This window comes from Panthera leo, chromosome A1, assembly GCF_018350215.1.
Source record: "Panthera leo isolate Ple1 chromosome A1, P.leo_Ple1_pat1.1, whole genome shotgun sequence".
NCBI lineage: Eukaryota > Metazoa > Chordata > Mammalia > Carnivora > Felidae > Panthera > Panthera leo.
The window spans coordinates 192,109,503-192,117,562 of NC_056679.1; positions in this window are offsets into that span (position 1 = coordinate 192,109,503).

Here is an 8,060-nt window from a genome sequence, read left to right on the forward strand (position 1 = left end):
GCAGAGAAAGAGGGATGAGAAACTCATCTTCATCGTAGACCCCAATGTGGGACTTGATCCCACAACTCTGGGATCATGACCTGAGCCAAAATCAAGAGTCAGATGTTCAACCAACTGAGCCACCCAGGCACTCCAGAATGAATATTTTTAGATGTTTGTTAAAAATATGTATTTCTTCCCTTAAAAATGGCCAACCATATTCCTTGCCATTTTTCTATTGGGATATTAGTCTTATTGATTTAAGGGTTCTTTGTAGGTCAAGAATGTTAACCTGTTACCTGCCATGTGTTTTTTTATGTATTTATTTTTTCCATGTATTTTAAAAATACTTTCCCCAACTGTATATTGTCTTTTGATTTTGCTTTGATACTTTAAAATTTGTATGTCATTTTTAACATGAGAGTAGTCAAATCTGTTGATCTTTTCCTTTATGGCTTCTGCCTTTACTTTGATGTTTAAAAGGCTTTTTCCATTCCAACTCAGAATTTACCATTTGTTCATTTTAATTAAACATCACATATCTGTAACCTAGGTCCTTTCAAACTGGCCTTGGTTTATAAGGTTCAGAATCTGCTAACTTGTTCCAAAAAAATGTGGCTGCTTTGGCTAGCAGAGCATTGGACTGGGAGTGGGGAATTGGGAGAGGAAATGGGAGAAATTAATCTTCAATAGATTCTGCTTCTCTGTGCCTAAATCCTCTGTGTTGTAAAATGTAGAAAATTACATTTGGACCTCAATTTTACCCTTTTTTCCTATTACAAAATATGGCACATAAACAGAAGGCTGCACAGTGATAAGTAATCATGACAACTGTCCATATAACTGTGATCTGTGTTATTGAGATGGAGATAGAGAGATGGGGGAGGGGACGGAGGGGAAGGGGGAAGAGGACAGGGTTGGGGGAGGGAGAGAGAAGAGAGATTCCTGCTGAAGGTCCTTTCTCAAGGACACACTCCTCTTACCTCTTGGTAATCACTATCCTGACTGTTAAGGTCTTCACCTCCTTGTTGTGCTTTAGGCTTTGATCCCCTATGTATTCGTCACCTAAATTTCCTGCATGTTTCTAAGTTTTTAATAGTTTGATTTTTTTCATTCATATCTCTAATCCATTAAAATTTATCTTATTTTACGATGTGAGAAATTAAAAGTTATTTTTTCCTCAGATGGTTTAGCAATTATTTTGGCACTGCTTATAGCACGATACTTTCTTCCTGAACCATGCTTTTAAAAGTCAGGTTTTGGGCACCTGGGTGGCTCAGTCGGTTAAGCATCCGACTTTGGCTCAGGTCACGATCTCACGGTTCGTGAGTTCAAGCCCCGCATCGGGCTCTGTGCTGACAGCTCAGAGCCTGGAGCCTGTTTCAGATTCTGTGTCTCCCTCTCTCTGACCCTCCCCTGTTCATGCTCTGTCTCTCTGTCTCAAAAATAAATAAAACATTAAAAAAAAAATTTTAAAAAGACTTGAGCTGAAATCAGAGATGGACACTTATCAACTGAACCATCCAGGCACCCCCAAACAATAAATACTGAAGGTTTAGTGGGCCACTTATGATTTTTGTTGCGTACTTTCTGACCCCTGGGTCATAGTTTGTGCTCTGCCCTGCCTGCAGCCCATTTAAAGCACTGTCCCTTTTTGCCACAGGCTATAATTCTTTTTTGGTGATCTGTTCATTTCCAACTGCTCCACCCGCCCCAAACCAAGACCCTAACATCTTTTCAGTGGACCACTTCATCTGGTCTGCTGTCCACACAGCAGCCATTGTTTTTGTTTTGTTTTGACACAAGCACTATGCCCAATGTGGGGCTTGAACTCATGACCCTGAGATTAAGAGTTATGCTCTACTGATGGAGCCAGTCAGATGTGCCAACACAGCAGTCATCTTTAAAAATGTCCAATCTTGGGGCGCCTGGGTGGCTCAGTCGGTTAAGCATCTGACTTCGGCTCAGGTCACGATCTCACGGTTCGTGGGTTCGAGCCCCGCATCAGGCTCTGTGCTGACAGCTCAGAGCCTGGATCCTGTTTCAGATTCTGTGTCTCCCTCTCTCTCTGCCCCTCCCTCACTCGTGCTCTGTCTCCCTCTGTCTCAAAAATAAAAAAACATTTAAAAATAAATAAATAAAAATAAAAGTCAGGTTTCCTGAGCTGTAATTTATCCTTTAAGGGTAAGGTTCTATGAATTTTCACAAACATACACAAGTGTGTAGTCACCACCATCATCCCACAGAGTTCATTTGTGCCCTTTTGTAGTGAGTCCCACACCCCGGCACCTGGCAACCACCGATCTGTTTGCTGTTCCCATAGTTGTGCCTTTTCCTGATCGTCAACCTAACACGAACATACAGTTTCTAGCCTTTTGAGTCCGCCTTCTTGCACATAGCACGATGCTTTTGAGATCCATCCATATTGTTGCTTGTATCAGTAATTCATCCTTTTTATTGACGAGTAGTATCCCATCGTATGGATGTATCAGGGTACACAGGTTCAGTCTTTCACCATTAAGGATGATGGTAGCTGTAGGGTTTTTGTAGATGTCCTTTATCCGATGAGGCAGTTCTACTTGGCTGAGAGTTTTTATCACAAATGGATATTCAATTTTATCAAATGCCTTTCATGAAGCTACTGAGCAATGCATCCCTGTCTGTCTGCCCTGGGAGTAATAGACTTCACCACCCTGGAGACTTGAAGCTTTAGTCTACGTTCAAGGGGAAATTGTCCAGTGGAATGGGCAGGGCCTTGTGCCCCACAGCACTTGAAGCCCTGTGAGCAAGTGCTGCCGTCCGTGACCCTGGTAGCTTAAGGCTTTTGATGCCTAAGAGAGAAGAACCCAGGAAGCACATGACATTTTGTGTCCCCCAACCACCTTTAATCAATTGCCTCTGCCCTGCCTGTACCTCCGAGGTGGGCTGGAGAGAGCCAGGCTCCTGCCCCCCGTATTTCTCGTGAGCACGTGGTGGAAGTCTGTGGGAAAGGTTACCGCTAAGTGTGACACTTCTCGGCGACCTCCACTATCCCCGATTTACACTCTTGGCACAGATGGATGATAGTGGTACATTCGATAGCTGGTTTCTTCTCACCCACGTGGAGAGTGGAGGTGCCTCAGGCTCCTGTGGTCCACCAGAGCCCAGAGGTGGCAAAGCCCATCTCAGCGGAGAGGAACTGCTTTCTCTTCTGAATCAGGCTACTCGGTGGCCTCACAACCTCACCTACCTCCTGGGATCAACAAAAGTAATGATTTTGTAGTTTCTCTGTCATTTCCTCATTATTAGGTTAGCTTAACAGCTTTCTATATCTTAAGCAGAAGCCTAAGAACACTTAAATCCCACCTTTACCTTATACCAAATGTATATACTTGACTCTGTTTAGGGGGCTATTTTTATTCTTACACAAGAATCATGCTACTTTGATAATAAATCTTTCTTTCTAACAATGTAAGTCAGCCTTCAATCTTCCAAAAATTCTTCAGCCCTTTATTAATCTTCCCAGGTGACCTTAGAATTATATTGTCTAGTTAAAAAAAAATACTTTTGACATTTTTATTAGAATTGAAATGGCAGAATTATTGAGATGCCATCCAAGAATGTGGTATGCCTTACCATTTATTTAAGACTTCACGTCTCCCAGTGAAGTTTTAGTTTTATTTATATGGGTCCGGCATACTTTTCTTATGTCAAGTTTATTTCTAGATATCTTATATTTAGCCTCTATCTTAATGCCTTTTTAAAATTGTATTTTCTAACTGATAATTGTTGATTTAAAAGATAAGCACTGATTTTTGTGTACTGATTTTGTAACCAACAGACTTGTTCAACACTTCTTACTCTTAATAATTTTTCAGTTGCTTTTCTTCAATGCCCAGGTAGGCAATTACACGCAAGTAGTAATTTATCTCCTCCTTTCTGAAGCTTTTTCTCTTATTTCATTTTGTCTTACTATTTTCACTAAACTTTTGGGAAATATTAAATGACCATGGACAGTGGGCATACTTGACTCTGGTGAGGAACACCAGTTTCACCAGTAAGTATGATGATACCTGGGGTAAATACAATAAATCTGCTTATCCAATAGCCACTCCAATTCCATTCTATGTTGTACTTGATGAAGAAAAGAGCAGCCCTTGACATTCGGAAGCTGGCCAGGCATTCAACACTAACCTGTGTTGTTCTCCCATTGGACATAAACCATCTCACAGAATACCAGCTCAGACAAGGTCACTCTGAGACCATGACTAAATGAGATAAAGCAAGTCCATACTATAATTTTTCCTAAGCACAGACAAAAATAAGGTCCTGTGCCACCCACAAAATACCAAACATCTCCCTCTCCTGGCTAAAATAAGTAACTGTTAATTCTTTACCAATTATACCTTTTTTCCCCTCTAGTTTACCTATCTATAAAATCTATTGAGATTTTAAATCATAAAATTCTCCTCACCCCGACTTTCAGATGGCATCCTACCTAGAGTGAATCCTTGCTTCCTCAGGCCCTCCACAAATCACCCAACCAAAGGTCAAATCCTATAAAGGTTCTATCTAACACCCTCTTATGGAGGGTTCCCATCGTTCCTTATGATGTGTGCTCTCCCTTGCTGCAACAAGTAATGAACCCACCTCACTCAGTTATGTGTTCACAGCAGTCTCTGGCTAGAGAACATGGGCATGCTTTACAAGTTCAGAAAACTAAAAACTACAGTTCTAGACACTCTTATAGCTAAGGTTCAAGTCCTATGACATTTCTGCCAATAATTTATACCCATGAGAGATTCAGATAAGAAAGAAAACAATGTGAGGAGGTGGCCAAAGACTGACAGAGTACATATTCTAGAAAGCATAATACAGACATCTGGCCTTTATAGAGCAGCTACAATGGATCCTGGTATTGAGTCCATAGCATCATGGGTGGTCTTTCCACTAAACAGTCCTGTAGTGGTGGAGGGAGTTTTTTGTGGCTGTATCATCCAGGTTGCATGTAGCTTTAAAACTTAGTTCTTGGGCCACTTGGAAATCCTTTGAGCTAGCTAATAGTCTCTAATAATCCCCTTTGGCTCAAATCATTCTTAGAAGATGTCAGAATTAGACACCTGCTGCCTTATTGTGATGTCTTATACCACTGTTATAGCTATTAGGATGCCAAAATGATTGTGAGGGCACCATTTCCAACTCTCAAGTATTACTCAAGTTGATCTTTTGGCCAACTCTAAACCAGAACCGTAAAGAAAGGGGGATTCTGGGAAATGTAGTTCCAGGTCAGGCAAGAGGGCAATGAAATGATCCAGCACATTTCTACATAGAATTCCTAATTTTCTTTGCATGCTTTATGCCTTTTTCTCATACCTATTTTTTTCATTGGTAATTCTTGACTGGGCTCACAGGATCTATTTCAGGATTTTTTTTTTCCCCCAAGAACCGAGAGTTAGGGGTGTTCTATTATCAAGTAGATTATGTTTAAACTTTCTTTTTAAAAAGAACAAATTTCTAGTTTTAGGGCAGTAGGATTTTTTAAAATGATATATATATATGTATATTTGTTTTTAAGAGAGAGAGAGCATGCATGAGCAGAGGAGAAGGAGAGGGAGAGGGAGAGGGAGAGGGAGAGGGAGAGGGAGAGGGAGAGGGAGAGGGAGAGACAGGGAGAGGGAGAGAGGGAGAGAGGGAGAGAGGGAGAGAGGGAGAGAGAAAGAGAGGGAGAGAGGGACAGAGGCAGAGGGAGAGAGAGAGAGAGAGAATCAATCTTAAGCAGGCTCCCCTCCCAGTCTAGAGTTGAACATGGGGCTCAATCCCACGAACCTGGGATCATGACCTGAGCTGAAATCAAAAGTCAGATGCTTAACCAACTAAACCACCCAGGCAGCCCAAAAGTGATCTATATAATTCCTATTTGGGGGAATCTACTGAGGTCTTCTTTGTGGTAAGCCTGGAATCAATTTTACAAATTCTTACAGACATTTGGAACAGACAGGTGTTTATCACAGCTGTTATTATATAACAAACCACCTCAAATCTCAGCGGCTTACACAATAAGAACTTACTACTTTTCATGAGTCTATAGGTCAGTTGTGGTGGTTTTTTATAGTCTCAACAGAGTTCATTCATGCTTCCATAATCAGTTTTTGGTTGGGTAGACAGCAGTGCCGATGTAAGGTGGGCTGTCTAATGGTTGGCTGGCTGTAAGCTGGGGGCCCACAGTTCTTCCATGTGCTCTCTCACCCTCCTGCACGTTAGCCTGGACTTGTTTACGTGGCAGAAGCAGAGGTGTAAGAAAGAAAGGGGAAGCACACAAGGCCTAGGCTGAAAACTGCGAACTGTCACTTCTGGCACATTCTACTGGCTAAAGAAGTCACAAAGCCAGCCCAAATTCAAGAGGTCAGAATAGATTCCACTTTTTCTTTCTTTTTTAAGTTTTTATTTATTTATTTTGAGAGAGAGAGAGAGGGAGAGCACACACACAGGTGCACGTGAGCAGGGTAGGGACAGAGAAGGGGGGGGGAGGGGAGAGAGAGAGAATCCCAAGCAGGCTCCACACTGACAGAACCCCAAGAACCCCAACTCCTCTTCTTTATAAGAGGAACTGCAAAGTCACATTGCAAAGGGCATGGATATAGGGAAAGAACAAAGAACTGTGGCCAGATAGATACATGAACTTAAATCACTGAAATCAGAATTTCTTACCCTGGGGTCCACTACAGATACTTGGAATTTATAGATGACCTTCAGGAGGTCTAGAAATTTTCTCAAATTGACTGCAGAACATGTTCCTACATATGTGTATTCAACAACCCTTTTAGTTTTATTTAATGCCTTTTCCTTAAATTCCACTTTGTTTGATATTAATATTGCCATCCCTTATTTTACAGAGTGGAATTTTTATGAGTCTCCTTGGGCCATAAGTGAATATAATGATTCATTCAAGTCCCTACTGAACAAACAAAAAAAATTTTACTTGAGTGAAAAAGTGTGATTTACCTACCAATATTTTTTTTCTTCCAACCAATGTATTTGCGATTCCATAACAGATATATCTGACGTTTTGGCTGGTTTGACTTAAAAATAAAGAAAACTCTCATATAGAAATCTGACCCTAGACAGTTACATCAGAGACACAGCCTTAAGGAAAAGGGCCCAAACTGGTGTTAATGTCACCTATGCAACTTTCTCCTGCTTTAGAATCTGTCTGGAAGCTTACTTACTCCCAAAACATTTCCTGTTTTAAACCTACATATGTAAGTGGGCCCATCTTAATCAACTGAAATCATTATTACAACCTCTGTATTAAAATGAAAAGAAGGGGTGGTGCCTGGGTAGCTGAGTCAGTTGAGTGTCCAGCTCTTGGTTTCGGCTCAGGTCATGATCTCACAGTTTGGGAGTTCGAGCCCCCATTGGGCTCCATGCTGACAGGGCGCAGCCTGCTTGGGATTCTCTCTCTTCCTCCCTCTCTGCCCCTCCCCCACTCATGCTCACACACTCTCTCAAAAGAAACAATCAATCAATGAAAGGAAAGGAAAGGAAAGGAAAGGAAAGGAAAGGAAAGGAAAGGAAAAGACTCTACTATTTTTCATCACTTACAGAAAACGCACTCATTTTATTTTGCAATGTTTGCAGTACACTTCACCTGTCTTTCCCCTGGGGCTTCGCTGGAGCCTTATAAGGTTTGGTAAATTTGAGTCTGCTCCAATGACAGTATATTTTCCCTTTGCATCCCACAACCATCTTAACTTGCAGAAGCATGAAGTGGTCCTCATGTTCATAGTGTTAAAAACAGAACTCAAGTTGGCATTCTAACACAACTCTTTACTTTTCCAAAAAGCAGTAACTGTATTTCAGGACACCTGATGTCTGCCTGCATAGCCTCATCCCTCCACTTCCCTAATATGCAGCACAGTAAACTCTTGCAATCACTGATTTACAGTCTGTCTTTCCTATCACAGCGTGAGCTCCACGGAGCAGGGCTGTTTCCTCTTCCACTGTTTGAACCCTCAGCACCAGGCTTGTAAGGATTGACCAATAAATTGAGTTGAAAAAAACGAAAAGCTAATCACTTTTTAAAAATCTGAGTCTGGGCAGGG